Genomic DNA, 20,983 nt, shown 5'->3' with positions numbered 1-20,983 from the left:
TCAATGTACTTTTTGAGTATCTAGTGTAATTTTAATGAAATATATTTTAATAAAGTATAAATTTTTGGACTGCTGACCATATTATGTTGGTTAAAGCCAGGTAGAAACATCTGGCAATTCTACTGCACTGACTCAGTTTCGCTCTGCACACGCGCACTATGTTCTCTATTCTCTCGAGAAGCACAAGTTCTATAGTTTTCTTTTTGGTCGTAGCCTCAGTATAGTGGTTTTCATCGTCTGTATGTCGTTGTCGTCGCTTTCAGTCGTTCGTTCTCGTCGTCGTCGTTGTAGTCGTTGTCGTCATTTCAATTGAAGCAAAAGTAAGTAAAATATAATTTTTACCTACTTCTTAATGCAAATGAAAATTAATGGAGAAAAGTGAAAAATAATAAAACGAAGTGATAAAACGTTGTATAATTAAAGACATAGTATGTGCATAGAAGAAACGAATTTGTTGAAATTTGTATCGTATGCATGTGTATGTATGTAACTCAAAGTGACGAAAGGCACACTTTTAAATCATTAACCATTTTACTTAACTAGTGGACTTTGCTGTGATCTACTATGTGTAAATATATGTCCATAATTGTAAAACCAATGGCATTAACTGCTTTTTTTTACCTTTCGCGATGTCATGGTTTTTCTAGTATAATATATGTGGTGTGGTGTGGTGTGGCTACTTATATGCATGTACGTTTAACTCGATCGATAAAAATACTACGCAAAAAGTCGAGCGCGGCGGCGAGTAGAGCAACAGCAACAGCATGTAAAGTAAAAAAGCAACAACAACACCGCCTCAGTGGCAGAACCCATAATAGTAGGCAACTTAAATAATAAGAGTGTGTATATGTGTGTGTGTGTTTATGTGCGTGTATATGTTAAATTCCTCGTTCGTTTGTTCACTCGTCGTTATCCACAATCCGCCAAGTTGGGGGGGCAACACACATTTGGCAATCAAGGCGGTGGCGACAGGCGACTAGCGGTTGGCTGTTGTTGTTGATTATGATGGCCTGACTTGCGCTTGTAGTCGCTACCACATTTTCTTTACCTTACCAACTTGGATTCGCTATCGTGTTAACCATGTTTGCAGACGGTTTTCCGTTTTTATATTGCCAACTAATTACGGATAAAGAATGCCGACAATGTTTTTGTGTGCAGCGAGTCTTAAATGAAATGTTTCCAAATACAACAACCACTTGATATAACTATGGTTCTAAACCCTACACATTAAGTACCAAATCTGATCTATGCGTAATATTTGCGGAGACTTTTGAATATCAATTATGTACGTTCATACACACACATACATACAACTGTATAAATATATATATATATGTATATACGCTGGTGCAGTAACTTGAAGCGTATACAAATGAGTCAACAAAAAGTGACGCAGACGTCGGCGCAAGCGTTGTCACAGATGGAATTTCTAAACAGTTTTTCCCTCCAAGACTGTCTAACAATATTTCTATCTGGTTGATGGAGCATATTTTTATTATAATACATCTTTTTCTATAATAACTTTTAATTTAACATAGACATAGTTTTTTGAGCTTTTTTTTTATTTCTAATATTATCCATAGCGGCACGTACTATACCTCGTGTACAATGCCTGTGTTCATACATAGATACATACATATGTATATACATTCACAATCTTCTTAAAGCAAACAAACTTATAAATGCGTTTATAAGTATGTGTAAAAATTCATATCTACATGTACTACATACATTGAAATATGCGGCAAAATGCGTATGTGCAGAAAACCGTTCGCTTGTGAATGTGGTTCTTTGCCTTTGCTACCAAGTCGTTATTCGGTTATTTCTTCTTGCATATAAGAACGCTATAGAAATTTATTGAGTTCTCCACCTTGTCGATGGGCTGAAGTCGTTGAGTTGCCTTGTCGTCGCCGACGTTCTGATAAAATTTCATTGTATCCCCACATACATTTTTTAGTTTGCATTCGCCCAAACTATAAATCCGCCCATTCATGCTCGTATTTAAGTATATGTGTATGCATGTATATATGTATAAATGTAGGTCTCTCTTCCCTGGCGTTGGTGGTGTTGGTGTTGGCACTACCTTTGGCGCTTCGTTAACCGTTGCTGCTGCTATTGCTATGTCGTTGACGCTCTCGTTCTTGTATATATGAAATATATTAGTATTTCATGACTCTCGCTTAAATTTGCCTTTGTTGTTGCTATTACTGTAGAGCATCGGTATCCCCCCAAAGTAGACTTCACTGCACATGCCAGACCTGTATCGTACTATTTGTTTCGCTCCTTATAATGACTAACGTTCTTGGCACTCTCTCGCTCGGCTGTTTTTTCATCGCAGTAACTCGTTTCATCCATGTATTTCTTATAACAATGCTCACTGCTTTTTAACATGTGATTTTCGAATCATGGTAAGAAAAATACATTTTGTGGTTTTGTTGAATTTTTGCTTGAATATTTTTATTATTATTATTTAGTTGTATTTACTCTATGCAGCTAATACTAACATAAATAACTTGAAGCAAATAATTCAGCATACTCGTAGTACGACATGATTTTTCGTTTATGATTATCTGTATACCTCAACCCTCCTGTTGCTCATCAAACAGTCATTAAGATTTGCTTTTTGTGTATTTTCGTTAGCATTTCATTGCAGGCATTGTGCGACAATAGCTCATTGACTTTCCGCTCAGGCGCTCTCTTTGCCGTCATTCAATGGTCGCACGTACTAAATTTATTATAAATATAGTATCTCAACTGATATAATGCGCATGGCTTTTCACACTAGGGTGTAGTAGCGAGTTCACGTTATTTTAAATTTTATGTTTGCTGCTTTCATTTTGATTTATTTTCTATATAATTTACTCGCCAAAATTTTAGTTTAAATTCTCATTATTACGATTAGCGAACGAAAAACACGAGGCGTATGCATCTCTCAATATATTTGCATACCCATACATATGATACATTGCTTGAGAAACGCTCTCTTTTTTCCTCAACTATTCACTTCTAATGATTTACTAATTTTTTCTGACGAAAAGTTACATATTTATCGAAATTAGGGATCGAATATATTATTATGTATTCTCAAGTGCCTAATATCGGAGGATTGGTTCTTATGATATATTGGTTGTATTATAAGAAGCCTGCTTCGGGGCTATCTTTTTGGTTGCATAAGTTTCGTTTTAATACTGTTCTAAATCATACTTGAAAATTTCTCTTGGTTGGATAGCTGCAATCGTTGTTAACGTTTTGGAAAGTTTTCAATACATTTCCATTTTACCGCTGCCATGATAGATGATTCGGCGATCCATAGTGTGACAGTGTAACCCACTGGAAACCATGAATTAGTACATACTAACTAGAAATCATTTATTAATTTCTGTAAACCTCTTGCCTGCCATTCGCTACAAAACAGCACAACTATTTTTGTGTTTGTTTTCATTAAATTAATGTTCGCCGGTAGTTTTTCGTCGGCTAGTCAAAGAGACAATTCAAAAATATTCTTTGCCGACACTTTACATTCTCTAAGCGCTTGTTATTTTGTCTGCTATAGATTTTAGTCTTTTATACGAAAAGCTGAAAGAAGAAATGACGCAGAAACGTAATACGAAAACTATTCGTGTATGCTCTCACAATTATCTTTAGTTTCGTTTCTCCTTTTGTATGATTTCGTAAAGTTTAGAAGTGTATGCTTTCGGTAGTCGTTTGTTTAAATATAACTATATGCATGACACTATATGTATATACGCTCAAGCATACTTATAGATGTACTATGTAAATACATACCTACATATATTCTTTTCATACATAGATCATTTCATTGCGGCTAGAAACCATTTATTTTTAGCTTTGCTGTCAATATTTTATACTTTTGTTGTTCGCTATTGAACACTTCTTTTTTTTACTGTTTGTTTGTTTGTTTGTAATTTTTTATTCTGTTCTGAACGCGTTCTTAACGAGATGAAAATTTTTAAATGATTTGGTTTTATTTGCAATTTTAACTGCTTTGCAACAATATTTCTTAGAAAATGCTTTCACTTTACTGTGTACTTGCGATCTGTTACCTTTTTTCTAACATACTTTCATATTTAAATACATATGAATTCTTGCGAAGTTTGGAACCAATCTTTACAAAAAATTAGAAAATGCCCAAAATCTGCCGAGCTGTGTATTTCTAAACCTGTTTTGCTTTCCACACAACAAAGAAGAATGAAACTGCGATCATATGATCTTTTCGAGTGCCCCATTACAACAAAATACTTTTATTTAATACACGTGCCCGGCGTAATTCAAAAGGCTCACTTACATACATACTTGAGCACACTTCGCATGTTCAAAGTTTTTTCACATACATATTCAGGCATTTATACTAATTTTCTTAAAAAAATTATGTTGCAATTCAATAAAGAATATATACAATTTTAAATGTAACTAATTTTTATAAAGAATGTTAAAATTTCGCGTAAGAAATGTAATGCCAAAAAGTGACAGAAAATCAGCTGTTGTGTAACGTATTTATTATTACCGTTGATAGACTTGCCATCTTGTTGCTAGTATCTATTTAGTTAAACAAATTTTTCTAAATTGCAGGTGAAATGTCAAAGAATTAGCATACTGTAAATACTTAATAATAATTAATTTAAAAAACTTAATAATAATTCTCATATATTGTATATGTGTTCTCTTAAATTATATCTATCAACATATTAAGTACTGAAATTAATTTCCCATTGCGTTTTCGAAAAAAGAAATTAATTCACACCAAACAATAGACCAAATTGCCTATCAAATACATACAAATTGTATAAAAGTAATATATCGTATAAATGATGTTATAATTCTATCTACATATTCGATCTTGACTTTGAAAAATGTAATATCTACACATATATACCCTCTGATTGACATAAAAATATATACATAATCAGAAAATGGGGAGGTGGTATCAATTAGGAACTCGTAGTAGTTGAAAGTTGACCGTTTGATTCTGTTTCTATGTATGCATTTACTTCCTGGACACTAATTGCTCGACAATAAGTTGCAAATTAGCGCACAAAATGACGATTTCCTCCACTCTAGCCGTTCAGTTATTGTTCGATTTTCCTTTCCGTGTCTATGCACATAAATGATGTTTACATATAACTTTTAATTTGCATTTCTGCTTTTGCCTTCTGTTTGTTTGGGAATTATTGCAGTGACGCAAGCATATACGTAATTACTTCTTGTCCTCCAAATATACTGTGGCGCAGCACATTGTGTTTACCCAGCAATTCTCATAGTTTTCATGTACTCATGTACCTTATATATATTTAAATACATTGTTATGTGAGTGTGTAATATATAAAGGACTGGTCCACTTAAACTGCGTGCAAACCGAAACGATAAAAATTGTTTTCTAATATTGATATAACCTTTTTCTATATTCGCGTGAAGTTTGATGTCCATATGTAAATAAGTGTGTGTTTGGCAGTTGTTTGTTTACGACACGAAAAGTTTGTTGGGCGATTTTTACATGGAAAAAAATTGAACAACAAGTTTCCTAAAATTGTGTGCTTACAATGGAACCACGGCTACGAAATCGTTAAAAATCTTGCAAAAGTGTTTTAGGAATCTACTTTAACACGAACACAAGTGTTTGCGTGGCACAAAGCATGTAGTGAAGGTCGTGAAGTCAACGAAAACTTAACTTTTTCGATTTTATCGAGTCTTCCATCCACCTCTGTTAATGACGATAACATCGAAAAAAATAAAGAAACAGTACTTGAAAATCGTACATAGCGATAACAGAGTATCGCAATATCTCTTATCATCTTGAGTCGATCCTCAACACATATTGGTTAATGTTTTGGGTATGAAACGTTTCAATGCTAGACTCGTACCAAAATACCTAATACCTAAGAGATGCTTGACAACGTAGCTGATGACTATATTCATTAAGCGCTTCATTCAATGGCGCTCCATAAATGAGTAGAAACCGAAAATTCGCTGAAGGCACAGAAAGTCATTCCAGCCGAGGCTTATAACAAATGTATGGAAAATTGGTATATTTTGAAGGCGGTAATAAAATTTTATTATAAAATACGTGATTTTTTTTGTCAGTCCGGGCCAATTTTGATCAGATGGTATATTATACCATACTATGTTAAATAGCTTATGTGTATAAATTGCAATCGTCAGTTAATTTATTCGGTAATAGTCATTTATTATACTCGCTGTAATGATTACTTCATTAATAATCAAGTGTATTTTCTTTCATCAGTGTGACCAGTGCAGTTGCCGTTGCATCGCTTGTGTTATCAATAACAGCTATTTACCTCATTTACTCATTTAGTTCGTAATATTATTTATTAACTCAAACTGTGTTTCAAAATATTGACGATTTGGATAAATACGGATAGATGTTGTAGTGGTAGAAAACAAGCTGTGAATGAGGAAAGAAAGGAAATATTTTGCTATTGAAAGGATCGAAACATGATTCAAATATCCGTTAGGTATCCGCCTTGTCCAATTTTTAGTTATTGCCGGTCTGCTGAATAGGTTGCTATTATAGTGCCAGAAAAAATTCGCCAAACAATTTTAACAATTTTGATTATCTTTGGCCGAATAAAAATCCGGTTCCGGACGGACGTTACTATGAAATGCTTGAATCCTAACCATAAGTTAATTTGAGTAACTTTGATAGCAGAAGACGTTTTTAACTTTTAGACCGGGTCCTAAGCTTAGTGAGTCTTATAGACAAATATTTGATTAAAAAAAAGGAGAGATTTTTGTGTCATCAATTAATCCATTATGAAGCAAGTAGCGCCGTTCTGCAATGCCGTATGTCCTAATTTAGACAAAAAAAAATTTGACCAATAACACCATTTTCTGAAATCTGTGCTCAAAACAGCACGGTCAGCACGAGTCATCACAATATCCAAAACATTTATATTTAACATACATATTACCTTCATTTTGACACGTACGCCTTGTAAATCCTTTCATAAGCGAAATATTTGCCAGTTATCTGTTATTGAAGTTCATTTTATGGCACTGAAGTGATGACTGAATATTTCATTGCTGCATACATTTTCAATGTCGCCTATTGAAATCACGCAAACGCCTTAAAGCTTACAGCGAAATTCACCATATGACCAACATACTCAATAGCTTGGTAAAGAGAAGACGGCGTCAACCTGTCTAACGATTGGCCTATTGAATATTTATCCACCCCTACGTGGAAGAAAGTGGTGGAAAAGGATGGTGGTATTGTATCCTTCAATGTGGCATGCAATATTTATGTGCAGGCGCTCAACCATTGTATTACACATTTATGAGATTTCTATATTTATTTATAAGCTTTGCTGGTAATAAGTTTGCAATATTGAACTATTACAGCTTATAGCTGCTTGCTTTCAGTTAGCTGTGTATATTGTGGTGTCACATGATATGGAAAACTGCTTTTTTATACTCTTGCAGCATGTTGCTACAGAGTATAATAGTTTTGTTCACCTAATCGTTGATTGTATCTGCTAAAAATAATCGAGATAGATATAAGGTTATATATATGGTATATAAATGATCAGGATGACGAGACGCATTGAAATCCGGATGTCTGTATGTGCAAGCTGTAATTTGAGTAAAAACTTAGATATTTTGATGAAACTTGGTACGCATGTTTCTTGGCACCATAAGACGGTTGGTATTGTAGATGGGTGTAATCGGACCACTGCCACACCCACAAAACGCCATCAATCGAAAATCAATAAATTGCTATAACTAAGCGCCATAATAAGATAGAATACTGTTATTTGGTACAATGAATCGCATTAGGGAGGGGCATCTTCGGTTTAACAATTTTTTTTAAATCTTATAATAGGTTAAATGTGCATATCTCCTAAACCACCAAAGATATATTAACCAAATTTACTCGGAATATTTTTAGAACCCCTATCGACAGTGTGAAAATGGGAGAAATCGGGTAATAACCCATATAACGGTTTTGTTAAAAACTACTTAAAGTGAGTTAACTCATTAAATAAACGAGTCAGAGACTTTCAATGTTACTTGTAGGATGGTTCATATAAGCTTTATAGGAAGCATTATAAATATTGGACGATGGGCGTGACACCGCCCTCCTTTAGGTGAAAACGGATCTACTTGACCGATTTCAACCAAATAATAAAACATTCCCTTGCCAACTCTATGTTACCGTGCGAAAATGGGCAAAATCGGACAGTTACCACGCCTACTTCCCATATAACACAATACACAGTACACAAATCAAGCACTAGTAATATAACCAAAACTGTTCAAGCCCCTAGGTACCGAATATGTGGACCCTAGTATCTATAGTTGACATTTTAATGATATCGGTCAATGTGTGATATATGTATATAATTGAATGGGTTGAATCGGGTCAATATTTCCCTTAGCCCCCATATACCTAATAGAAAGATTTTCGAACTTTCGGCTGACTCTACACGCATATATCGGCCAATATGTGAGTTAAATGAATGAAAATGAGAGAATAACTAATATCAGAATTTTCGAACATTAGGCTGATTTTACTCCATATAGATTGGTGATGGTATGTGAGGTACCTTAAACCCTCCAACTCCCATAAACTACATATTAGGTTTAGTTAAAAGAAATTCATTATTTTTCCAATGGATATTGTTATTTATCTGTATCTCGCGTTGTAAAAGTCCGTGCGGGTTCGGCAGGATAGCATTAGAAAGATGACATTTCGTACTAAAAAAGCTTTTCTGACAGTTTTGTGATTGGTTGATTCAGTTTTGTTTGAGCGCGCGTCAAAGATGGACACTAGCAAAGAGAAAATAGCTATATTTTACAGTTTTTCTTCGTTAAGGGCGAATACCCAAGCCTGATACTGTAATAGCCAATCATGCGCAATTGACGATGCCGTTTCGATAATTTCGATGTCAAAGATCGATCACCACGTTCTGGACGACTAATTATCGAAAAAGTCGATCAAATAATGGAAATCGCGGAGTCCAAACATCGATAACGATTGCCCAGGACTTAAACTTTTCATAAAAAACCGTTTGAAACCATTTGAATAAGGCTGGATACGAAAAGTTATAATTAAAGCATTCAATTTCATGCAAAAATAATGGATTTATTTTTACTACGCCTAATATACTTTTTATATAATGATTTTCGGTTTTCTAACAAGTTTTATGGCGAATATGTCGTTTTCTTAACAATTATGTGGTTTGGCGATAAGTTAGAATATATACCTTGGTCTACACCTCATATCTCTAATACAATGAATTCTGGTTGACGTTTTCCATATACCATAAACTCAATATATCAAATTTAGCCTCTTCGATCGAGTTAATATCACATACATATATCTCATTTGAAGGTGTTTTTAATATAATTTTAGCCGACGCAAACTAAAATATATCAATAAAACTGAGTCTAAGTTTATGGCCTTCAATATATGTAAGTCAAGAAGATAGCAAATTTGATTGTAATTTATTCACGATTTCATCGACTAATGTATGTTTAATTCTTTTGCAACATTTTGTAATATAAAGTTTTGCCAGCACCGGAAGGAATTTCCCGAGCTTTGATACTTGCAAGTTCCAAGATTATAAAATGGTCGGTTACACCCGAACTTAGCCCTTGATTGTTGTTGTGAAACTGAAATATGTTTTCGGTTGCTATGCTGTTGCGGTTTCCACACGAATTCTTCAATTTTTTTTTTGCGTTAGTTAAGCATTTTCCATAAATGGATCTCTTTTATTGTTGTTTAATAAGAAAATCATCGAGAAGCTGAATTGCGCAAGGACATCTTATTGATTTTATGCCACGCAAACATACATACATATGTACATACAGGTGTGTGTGTATATATATAATATATATATGCAACTCTCACACCCACTGTGAGAACAAGACTGCTTAACATCAGCTGGGTAACGATGGCCGATGAGAGTAGCGCCAGTATGCCACAGCGCAGGCAGAGTGGTGATTCAGCGCGAAAAGAAGAGTCCAAATAGCCAGCAAGCATGTATTTCATTTCATTCCATTTGATTTTGTTTGCACTCCCCTTTTGCGTTTTGCAGCCTTGCGGCTAAACTTGGCGTAGGTTGAGTTTTAATGCGGCACACAGAGCTAAGCTCCTATATGCATATTCATAAGCAACATGCGTGCTTAGGAAACCACAGTATTTATAAACGTTTTCAAAACAGTCGAGGAAGGGGAACATAAAAACAGTTTTTTATTTTGTTTTGTATGCGAGTTAAGCTGGACAAATATAATATTTAAAGCATAATTTTAATTTTCGATTAAATATCGAAATTCGTTAACTAAAATCTATATACTAGAAGAAATCAGCAACTTTTTGAGACTCGTATTGTGATATTACAACAACATCAACACAGTTTAAAACTTTAAAATGACGAAAAAATCCAAACTATTTATATAATATAATTTAACTTTTGTGTATGAAAACAAAAAATACTTTATAGTCTATATGCCTAACAAGCCCTTTCAAAAAGCCTAAATCTAATCAACCACAAACTTAAGTGTCATCAATCACATGACAAACCCACTAAAAATGTGCTTAGATATTCATGACTATATTTGGCATAAATTTTTTGAAACTCTTCATGCCAGCTTTTTAGTTCTTTGGCTCCACCTGTTTGAGCTTTTGTCAACATTCGCGCTCCGGTATGAAATACAATTTATTTTTGGTCGTACTGCCCTTTATATTGTTCATATACAAACATACATACATATGTACACACAAACTGTTATGGTTTGTAATATTTAAGTATGCGTGTATGTATCAATCAAGGGTTGCGCACACCTAAAAAATATTTTGTTCCAGAACGTCGCGCATGAGTTAAATACACCAAACAAACCTTTTTTCTAAATGTATATGCATATATATATATACATATATATTGCAGATACATAAATACATATGTACATATACACATACAAATGTATGTAGTTATGTATTTATATTTGCCCAGAGGTAACCATGTGTTTAGTCCACAGTTGAGTGCGCAATACGGATTATTGGTAAATGTGGGTCTTTAGAAAATGTCGTAATTTAAGTAGACTGCTTCGGCACACGTCGACTTCCCTTCACTTGGCTGGCTCACTTTCCATTTCACTTTGACAGCGCCGTTGACAGGCTCTTTATTTTAAACATTCAAACATATTTATATGTAGGGTGTTGCCACTTTGTGTTTATGCCGCTTGTTATAAATTTACTTTACTTGATGAATTCGGTCCTTTTTTGTACTCCAGCTCACCTGGTGAGATTTATTTTTTATTTTTTAAGTCTGTTCCAAAGGAAGTGTGTGGGTTTGTATGCTTGTATTTTGTATCGTTTTCAGCATTTTGTATTTTTATTATTTTTTCTACTTTCTTATGCACGTGTACGTCTCTATTTACTCGCATGCCATACATCTTCGCTTGAGTGATTTTTCGGGCTTCTGTTTTAAAGCAAAATTCTCACATATCCCTTAAAATATTCTGTAATATTACTTGAAGCATAAAAGTATACGTAATTAAAAAAATATATAAATATTGCTATTGATCTTATGAATTGTATTCTTAATGTATGGTACATACAACAGTGGCTCAATAAAGTAGTGTGACAAACAGAATTTAAAAGTTTAAGTAAAATTAATAACTTCATGGCATAGGTTCGACATAACAACATACATATATTAAATAAAATTATAAAAAAAGTGTTGCGAATTCTGATTTAACCCGAACTCTTCTCAAAAAAGTACGCAAGCTGAAATTTTTACGACAAGAGTGTGATCGTCTAACATTTTGTGACCATATAGTAGTTTTCGCCAGTGTTTTAAGTTTTTTGATATCGATTCTACTAGTTTTCTATTTATTATTGTGCCTATATCCTCGCTTTATTCGTAGAAGTTGTCTCCAAATCGCTTTTAGTCCGTCGGTATACTCGTATACGCGAACCTAGTCCCTCAATTTTTGAGATATCGATTTGAAATTTCGCCAACGTCATTTCTTACCCAAGAAGCTGCTCATTTGTCGGAACCGTCGATATCGGACCTCTATAGGATATAGCTGCCATACAAACTGAACGATCCAAATCAAGTTTTTTTATTTGACAAGATATCTTCACAAAATTTTACATGGAATATTTCCCAAGACAATACTACGATCTCCGAATAAATTGTTCTGATCGGACCACTATAGCATATATGTACCATTTAACTGATCAGTCAAACTTAAGTCCTTGTATGAAATTTTTTTTTATTTGACGAAATATTTTCACGAAATTCGGCATGGATTATTGTCCAAGACAATGCTACTATCTCCGTAAAAACTATTCAGAACGGACCACTATAGCATATAGCTTCCATGCAAACTAACCGATCAAAATCAAGTACTTGAATGAAAACTTCATCACTTGTGAAGGGTATTATTGCTTGTTTTTGTAGCAATTAGCGTTCTTGTTAGCAATTAGAAATTTTTTCGCTCAACTGCTTTTTCTTCACCCCTTTTACTTCCGCACACATTTTATATAATCGGCAGAAGCATTTAAACCGTTATTACCAAGCTGATTGCAGGCAATTCACGCCAAGTACATACTAATACTGGAACATTTCACTGTTTTCCTTGGATTAAGACCACCAACACCGATTAATATTGTATATAGGATACAGCTTTAAAACTATACACACATACTTACATACATATACAAACACACATGCATATACTACATATTTGATAATAGACTTTTTTGCATTTCACAGTTTTTCCTTTGTTCTATTGTCATGTGAATTTCTCCTACTGCTGCTATTTAACCAGTGAGCATATGGTAACTGTTACAAAGCGCCTGTCTACATACATATAAATCAATTAATGCACATACTAACTGCTCAGTTGTCATTTATACATACATACATATGTACAAACATATTTATGCATAATATTGTCCCCACAGCAGTTCATTTGCCAGTTCTATGTATGTATATGCTTTGTGTCGGCATTTCTGGTGAAATTACTCTCTCACTTTTCGGTCGTTGGATGTCGTTTATGACGAATGCCGGGGACCTTGTCCTTTAAATCAATGTTTCTGCCGCTGAGCTATACATTTCAACTCATTGGGCTGTTGTTTGGTTGTTTCATTGGTTGAGCGACAAACTGACTTAACTGCACTTGTCATTCAATATTTCGCTTAATATGTGATTTTTGTTGTTGTTGCACGCACACACACACACGCAATCAATTGTTGACTGGACGTGTGTGTGCGCTTGACAATGAATGTGATGTGCCCTTTTACTTTCCAATTCTACACACGTGTCGAGCAGCAATTATAATGCCGTCATTAAAAATGTAACAGAAATTTTCTTTGTGTTTACAAAATGTTGAACAAAACACATTTAACATATTTGCGCTAGTTGTGACCCCAATTTTTTTTTTGCGTTTAGGGTGTTAACATGCATGTTGAACTGTAGATAGGCGCAATGGTTTGATATAATTCTGGGGTACCTGGGTTAACATGTTAATTATAATAATTTAATGATAGTGAAACATTTAAAAAATCGATTTTTTAAGTAAGAATTCCATTGCTTACAACGCTAAGTTAACTTTAATGCTGTTTTTATACACTGAACAGGGTGTTTATAATCGACCGTCTGTCTGTCTGTATATACGCGATTGATCTGACATTTTGCATACATTATTTTCTCCCTAAGAAGCTACTTATTTGTCGGAACCGCCCTTATCGGACCACTATAGCATAAACATGTACATACATAGCTGTCATACAACCTAACCGATCAAAATCAAGTTCTTGTATGGAAAACCTCTTTAATGCTATAAGATAAGCAAACGGTGGAGGGTATTATAGCTTCAGTACAGCCGAAGTTTTATTTCTTGTTTATGGCTAATCTCTACTCGCTTGGTCACAAAAATCTGGTAATCACAAAATAACTCGCAAAATTTACTGTGAATGTTATTTAGGACATATATAAGCCAGAACATAGAAATGCTGACAAATTATATGAAAATTCGATGTCACTTTATTTTTCACTTCCAGTTTCTAAAATGTATTTCGTCTGACTTTAGCTTTAATATAACGCATTGTTTAGTTTGAACTATCTGGTTACAATTAATATAATCATCATTGTTTACTTTTTTTATTTCTAAAACATGTAGTTATGCATTGTGCTTACGCAGGTCGAACTGCGCTTTGTGTGCAGATGACTCACATATTTGAAATTGGCTATTGATATTACTCATACGCCATGTCATACGGCATTGATCAGTTGCTGATCATTAGTTCACTAATTAAATACAACAACAAAAATAGATAAAGTATCTAGCAAGTGATTACCTTCAGTTTATAACAAATTATGCCACATTGTACAACAACATATAGCAATAACTGTTTTTTTTTAACAGCGGCGTGGAATAAATTGTGTTAAGCCCAAGATCAAATATAATCGAAGCAAAAAATAATGCGTATATATAATGAATTTATATATACTACTAAACATTTACATATATGCTTTTTATACGTGAGTATATAGCGTTTGCCATTTATAACATATCCACATAAAAATATATATGTATTTAGGGAGTTTAAAAATTAGCTTCAAAATGTGTCAACAATGCTAAAAATATTTGACCCACACATATATATGCACAAAACTCATTTCAAAAATTAAACTACCGTTACATGTTGCCGCCTGAGGCAATATTTTGCAAAGCGGACGGTTGTTCTCAGGTCAGTAGTTTGTATGTATGTATGTACATACTCGGTATGTTTGTTGGTACGATGCTCAGGTCATCGTATTGATGTCAACTTGAAATAAACAAATTAGTCAATCGACCCATATGATGGCCATTATGTAAAGGGCTGGCCTATTAGGCTATACGTACTACCTAGTTTCCTGTTATTTATGTAATACAACACGGCACGTTACGCTCTAACGCCTGAATGTATACTATGATTTTTTTTAGTTGAGCACAATTTGTATATCCGCATTTGTGGATCGGATGAGTGGGTGTACAAGCAGCAGGGCAGCAAGCTCAGCTGTGGTATTTTTAAACCTATGAGTTAGTGGTGCTTTCGCTCAGATGCTCCAGCTTGTTTCTATGTAATGTTGCAGCTTTTGCTTCGGGTGGTATGTGTGCTTATGAATATGTGAGTGTAGCTGTAAGCATTTGTTAGGTATTTTGCTACTTCTTTAATTAGGGTTTAGTACAGGAAATGACCAAAGTTGTAAAACAAAACGGAAAATGTATTACCTGACCCGCTATCGCCCACTTCTCTAGCTTTGATTTAATTAAGTACATTGTATGTATGACATAAAGTGTGCAACAGTGAGATTCGAAATACAAAGTGGCTACTTGAAATCAGCATTGAAGAAGTTTTTAAGTCTTACGCTTGCTATTTTGTTTATTTTGAGATTTTTGAGGAATTTTTTTTAAAAGTTTGCGGGGATCAATATGCGTTCAAAGAAAGTTTAAGCGCATTCATGTAAGTGTAATAAGATGTTTTCGGACCAGGGTTCGATGTATGATCCTTCTTGCACATAGTTATAGCACAAAAAGTTCTTAATAGCACTCGTTTTGGTAGAAAATTTTCGCTGTATAATTTTTCCCCTGTAAAAATTTTCTTAAAATAAACTGCCCTTAAAATTGTTACAAAATTATTTGTGTATTTCTGCTAAAAAAGTTCGCTTAAAATCTAATAATTTTTCGTGGTTGACCGAAATTTCGTAGACCCTACCATTTGTTATTATAATTTTGAAATTTTATTTTTTACTTATATTTTTTCTCATATATAATATCTAGTAATTTATACTTCATTCTCCTTAATTCTACCGTTAATAACGTTCATAGGAATCTACACGCCGTCAAGTGTAACCAATCTGTAAATGCTGCACATAACCTCCAATATTGCATACATTTTTCGATTAGCTATTTATTGGCGCTGCAAACGTTGCCTGCTACACTTGAACGATTTTTTGATTTTGCTACTACACAAGCACTTCCTTAGTTTGAGTGTGTGGTTTAGCTTTTCAACTATTTCAAACTTTTCTTATTTTTCGTTTTCGTTTTATTTTTCATTTTCATTTTCTCTTATTTTTCAATTTCTTAACCACAATCATTGTTAGTTTTTCAATTAAATTCTAGCCTTTTGTTCCTTCCATCGTTTTATTTTTCTAACAGTTTCTGACATTCATGCATTTATGACTTTTAATAAGTAACGGTACCTACTATGTGTCTGTTCAAATAGTTTACTATTGTTTGTGCAATACTTTACTTTTATATATATACTTTTTTCATTTATATTTTCTATGCTTTCAACTTGCATGATTTTTCTGATTTAATTTTCATAAGACTTTTTGAATAGAATGAAGTAGAGTGTGTCTGGCTGGTAATTGACACATTGACCTCGGAAATTGTGTAGCGAAAGAGCAACAGAATGCACTGCCTGACTGCTTTTCTACAACCGTTTGCTAGCTACACATCTATTGGTATGTTTGTGTATATGCGTATATGTGTATGTGTGATGTCTGAGTACGTTTTAAGCTACCGCTTTCGTGCAAATGACAATTGAAAATTAAATTAATTCACCAAATCTCTTGCTATCAACAATTATCACACAAACCTGACACACAAACGCTATTTCGAATTCATCTGTATATGTGCTTCACTTTAATAAGCCAGCTATATGTCTGCCCGCTTGTGTATTTTCATTTATGTAAACCTATAAATACCATATGCGTGGGTGAAATTGCCGTACGGAATCGTTTTGGCGGCAGAACTACAAGTAATACATGCGGCTATGCATGCACAAACATATTCAACATACACACATCCATAAATACCTGGCTGTACATAGTAATGGCTGCAGCCAAAAGACCAATGCGTCGCCTCGTGTATAACTCTTTTTCAGGTCAATAAATGCATGTGAAACTTATACGTGAATGCATCTCTGCACACGAATTTCATTTGCTTGCACTTAGGAGTATTTATGTCATTCAACACTAGTTCCTTGTGTTTTGGTCTATTGTTTAGTCAAAATATCAATGCGTATGTAAGCCAATTTAACTTATGTATAGGCAAGTGAATTTGCAAGTTTTCATCGGTGAATCATTTACAGAATAATATTGCACTGTATTCTCCAGATGCCGTTATATATGCATATATGCTTACATGCATACATATGTATATATATTTGATATTTCTAAATTTAATTTAAATGAAATCTAATGTTATATAAAAATATTACGTGGTTTTATGGTAATTATAATTAAATGGAATTAAAAACAAGAAAAAACGTTAACTTTGGGTGCTGCGAAGCTATAATAACGTTTACAGATGCATGTCTTTTAGCATAAAATGGAATAAAAAGATCTTTACTTGATTGTGATCGATCAGATTGTATGACAGCTACATGTTATAGTGGTTCAATCTAAATAATCTCTCTTCGGCCAATTTTCGTGACGATATCTTAACAAACAAAAAAGTTTTCCATACAAGACCTTGATTTTGATCGATATGTTTGTATGGCAGCTATATGCTATACTGGTCCTATAACGGCGGTTCCTACAAATGAGCAGTTTTTTGGCGAAAAAAGAACAAGTACGAAATTTCAGATGGATATCTAAAAATCTGAGGGACTAGTTCGCGTGTATAATGAATTAATCGGTTCACCATATCAGGGGTGACCCAAATATTGAACTATGGAGCCTCACAACAACAACAGCAATAAAAATTACAACAATACATTTCTCAGTATAACAAAAAATACTTCGACCCAAAACTATATTTCTAGTGAACTAAGAAGTGATTAAATAATCATAAATTATAGCTTCAAAACTTTTATCATTACTACTGCCTAACCGCAGCCTTGACATGATCAAATACTCACATAATTTCTTACGTATATGCATTCGTAATTGGCTGAATTATAATTTTTTCAGAGACAATTACGAACGGTTAGCTGATTGCAACGCTGCCACAGACTCTGCAACATTGTTTTCTTCCAATTTCAATTGCGCAAGATGACGCTGCACAGTAGCAGCATAATTTTCAAAATTAATGACTGCTCTGCAACAATAACAACAACAACGACCACAACACTATTTGCCTCACTCCATTTTCAATTGCCGCATATTACTCATTGTTTTCTAAATTTTTTATTGCTACTGTAAAGCAATCTAGTGCTGTTGGTGACCCATAGCAACGCGCATAGTTTAGTGCACACGAAGTTGCATTAAGTACATGCCACGCCATTGCGTTGGGAACTCGAAAATCGAGTTATACGCATGCATGTGCAAACACACATGCATATATGTATGTTCATACGCATTCACTGAATTCCAATGCTATGGAAAAATGTAATCATCATGCACTCGATACCTAATCGGACACCAACTTGTCTCACTCGCTGCAGTCGGCTTTTCGACTTTTTCTCCATTGCCGCTTTGCCACTACAGTTTTACCGTCTCTTCACACTACTGTACTTGCTTGCCGCTTGCCGCTTGGTATGCAGTTGTTGTCGTAACATAAAAGTGGCCAGCGGTATGGACTAGCTAACATTGGCCTCTGTGCTGCAGCTTTTGGCTGCCACATGCGTTTATATTGGGCCACAGCTAAGCTTCTATGTTGCCAGTGCAATTGATATGCCATTGTCTACATATAGCTATATACCTAAATATATATGTGTGTGTGTACTATGTTGTATATAAAGTAGTCTTGAAATCTCACTTGCGTTTCGTCAAGCTGCAGCTTATCGAGTCGTGGTGCCCAGTCAGAGTACGTCGACGTTGACGGTTTCAGTGCTGCAAAGTAACCGTTGCCATCGGCGCTTTACACTCCGCACCTTCATGCGCCGCGCACAAGCTCCCTAGCTATATATGTGTATAATGTGTGTGTGATGGATGTAGCTTTTTTGCCCGGTCGGTTCCAAATACGTTCCAGCGAGTACCACAAACAGCATATACATAATTGTTGCTAGCTTATTTTCCTGGCAATCCTCTCACTAACTCGCTCGCCCATTTGTGGTTGCGGCGCTCATGCGTCATCTCGCTGATTTGCAGCTACTCGCAGTCGCACTCGTTATTTTGTCTTCAATTGCCGACGTTCATTCGGCGTTTGCGTTTTTGATGCTCAACTCCAATTTGGCCAATTGGCATGTTGGTAGTTAAGTTGCGGTGAGAAGCGTGTTAGCATGTTTCTTGTTGGTGTTGCGTGAACGCAAAATAGCAAATTATAAAGAAAAAGTCAGTACCATTAGACTTATTCTGCAAACAAAGAAAAAAAAATAGAAAAGAATAATCAAACACTCACATATATACACACAGAGACACATATTCGATTTGGTTGCAGTGCGAAATTTTTCACATTTGCGAAGTGTGAACAATTGGCTAAAGCAAGCACTAAAGGAGAAAACACTACTGGCAAAGTAGAAAAAACTACATATTGATTTGTGAAAAGACGTGAAAACGTGTAAATTATTTAAACGCGTCGTTCGTAGTAGCCACTAAGTCGGCGGCAGTGTCTCGCAATTTTTTTTGCCGCAGAATCTGCAACATCTGTGTTGGCTCGTTCTGCAGCTAAATTCGTAATTGGATTTGTTAGGCGTTGCATTTTTGCTTAGATTAGGAGCAGTAGAAATATTGGAGAAAAGCATACGTTTATACAACTATAAGTTACTTAAGGTAAAAAGAAAATAATTAAAAAGTATCATACATACTTAGCTTAAAGAAGTATCTTTATTAATATAATTGTTTTGGCACATCTACTTTTTGAAGCTTGTGAAAGTAAAATAATTGCGACGTATTGCCAGGTTGAAGTTTTCGATTAAATGTGAATCTTCTATGTGATTAACAAGTGAATTAAAGCAGGTGTTAGTTAGAGTTCGAATTGTGGTTTCAAGTTTTAATATAATTCCATAAATGTTTCTACGGCTGTCAGAAATGTCCGCTAACATGTTTAATATTTTGAATTTTACTATATTTTAGGTTATGTTTAAGAATTTATTTGTTTATAATTTATGTTTTGTCAACATATTATAAACATAATAAAAGCATGCATAACAATAAATTAAATATTTTCAGGAAAAAAGTTTGCAACATAGCTGAAATTTATATGCAATACTTTCTTCTTTGACAAAACGCACCCACTTTTGCGAAAACTCCAGTATTTTCTTGTTTGCTACGCAGCTATGCGTTCAGTTAACCAGTCAGTCGAATCAGCAAACATTGCTGCCACTCCTTTGCATTTCATTAGCATGACGCCAGTTAACTTTTTTATTTTACTTTTTAGTTTTATAAATTTTCGCTTGTTTGTCACATGCCATGGAGGTCAAGGGTGTGTTGCCATATGCGTAAGCATAAAAAGCATTCCAAATTAGTACAATAAAGGTTTTTAGATTACTAATTTAATATTTACTATGTACTCGTATATATTGTTAGTAATTTTATGTCTTTGCCCGAGATACTTCTAAATAGTTACTTCCCGTTATTTGCATTAATTAATTTTTCATATTACGCTAGTTTTTATATCTCCAATTAATTTTTTACTTGCTCTTGTATTTTCACTGTTGACGCTCACATCTAAATAAATATGCTTTTCTTCTCCAAAGCACCACCACGCAGCATTTGCGAACACTTCTCTCATCTTATGATATTATACTTTTGCGTTATTAATAAACTTTTTATTAGAACCATTTGCTTCGCTCGTTATAATGCGCTTTTATATTCTGTTGCATTTAGTTTTAATTATAAATTTATGATATATGCACAAAGAATGCGCTGTGCGTTATGATGCATCACTGCATATAGTGCATATATACAGACACTTGCACATGCTATATATATGTACAGTAGTAGATGATAGTGCTGCAATGCGCTTCTCTGGCGTCATGGAGAAACAAACTGAGCAAAAGAGCATGAAATAAATATAAAAAACTCAGATACACCAGAAATATAATTAAATTAAATTTTTTATT

At 34.2% G+C, this 20,983-nt stretch overlaps 1 protein-coding gene across 5 annotated transcripts in view; it reads left to right on the top strand.

Annotated features, from left to right (window-relative positions):
- Positions 1 to 20,983, top strand: part of 14-3-3zeta (tyrosine 3-monooxygenase/tryptophan 5-monooxygenase activation protein zeta) — a 48,266-nt gene that overhangs the window by 2,909 nt on the left and 24,374 nt on the right. The window contains exon 1 of one of the 5 annotated variants that reach the window (XM_036363387.2): positions 163 to 320. The exons of 1 other annotated variant lie outside the window; for it this stretch is intronic. The gene's annotated coding sequence lies outside the window, so the exon portion shown is untranslated. Of the gene's footprint in view, positions 1 to 162; positions 321 to 19,235; positions 19,254 to 19,295; positions 19,692 to 20,983 lie in introns of those variants that run through there. 3 more of the 5 variants (XM_036363381.2, XM_036363384.2, XM_036363382.2) reach the window with 3 other exon arrangements.

Source organism: Bactrocera oleae, chromosome 4 (genome assembly GCF_042242935.1).
Source record: "Bactrocera oleae isolate idBacOlea1 chromosome 4, idBacOlea1, whole genome shotgun sequence".
Lineage (NCBI taxonomy): Eukaryota > Metazoa > Arthropoda > Insecta > Diptera > Tephritidae > Bactrocera > Bactrocera oleae.
Note: the sequence above shows the minus strand (reverse complement) of the source record. Positions and strands in the feature narration are given on the sequence as shown.